This window comes from Vigna unguiculata, unplaced genomic scaffold, assembly GCF_037176805.1.
Source record: "Vigna unguiculata cultivar grain cowpea cultivar isolate G323 ecotype 2 unplaced genomic scaffold, ASM3717680v1 ptg000182l, whole genome shotgun sequence".
In the NCBI taxonomy this organism is placed as follows: domain Eukaryota; kingdom Viridiplantae; phylum Streptophyta; class Magnoliopsida; order Fabales; family Fabaceae; genus Vigna; species Vigna unguiculata.
Window position 1 is genome coordinate 31,065 of NW_028196819.1, and position 1,412 is coordinate 32,476.

Sequence of the window (1,412 nt, forward strand, 5' to 3'; positions counted from 1 at the left end):
TATGGTAAATTAGTGTATCAAGATGTCAATCTGAGATCTTATTTCGGTTCGATACGTCCACCTGCGAGACTAACCTTTGGCTTTCGTCTCGGTAGGTGTATTCTTATACATTTTCCCAAAAGAACATTCATTCATTTCTTTCTTCCCCGTCGACCACGACGACTGAAACGACGCAAAAAATCCAGACCCGGAAAGGAGAAGGGCCGGCGGTGGGCATTTGGGAAGTCGGGCCGATCGGGTGTCTTCATTCCAGCGACAATACAGAAGAAGAACGAAACGAAGTGAGAGGCCGGAGGGCAGGGAAAAGAGTCGAGTCGATCAGGCTCGACGACCGGGAGAAGCAAAACGAAATTCGGATTTGGCCGAAAAAGAAGCAACGCTATGGATACCATGACCGATCACCATCGATAAAGAAGAATCTTTCTAAATCACTTCGGGTCAGCGGGGCCTTCAAGCATCCGAAATACGCCGGGGTTGTCAATGACATAGCGTTCCTGATAGAAAATGACGACTCCTTCAGAAAAAGGAAGTTCTTTAAGTTATTTTTACCCAATAAGTCCCGCTCCGACGGCCCGACGCGAGTCATCTATTTAAAAGGACCCTCCCTGCAGTGCGCCCCTCCTTGAATTATTCGGTAATGCAATACTTATTGAATAGAAAGAACCAAATGCATTTCGACCCCGTCGTAGTTCTCAATCATTTCGTGGCACCGGGCGTGGCTGAACCATCAACGATGGGGGGAGCGAAACAGGGAAGAGGCTTAGATAAGAGAATACGTTCTCGCATCGCTTTTTTTGTAGAAAGCTCGACCAGCGAGAAAAAGTGTTTGGCCGAAGCCAAAAAGAGGTTGACCCACTTCATTCGCTTGGCGAATGATCTTCGCTTCGCGGGAACAACAAAAACAACCATCTCGCTCTTTCCTTTCTTCGGTGCTACCTTTTTCTTTCCAAGGGATAGAGTGGGTTTTTATAAGAACCTTTCTTTTGAGGATGCCCGGGAACCACTCCTAGGTAAATTAAGGATCAAATGTTGGAACCTCATGGGTAAGGATAAGGTAATGGAATTGATAGAGAAATTAATAGACCTAGGTAGGATAGGAGAATGGATAAAGGGAATAGAGATGATGATAGAGATCATACTGAGAAACAGAAGAATTCCGTACGGGTACAACTCTTATTTGAACGAAGTGAAAAAAATGCGATCTTTGTTGTCTAATAGAACAAACACGAATACCTTAATTGAGTCGGTCAAGATCAAATCTGTTTATCAAAGTGCTTCTCCGATTGCTCAAGACATTTCTTTTCAACTGAGAAAGAAAACAAGATCATTTCGTTCCATTTTTAGTAGAATAGTTAAGGATATTCCATTAGTAATGAAAAAAGGGGTTGAGGGGATCCGTATATGTTGTTCAG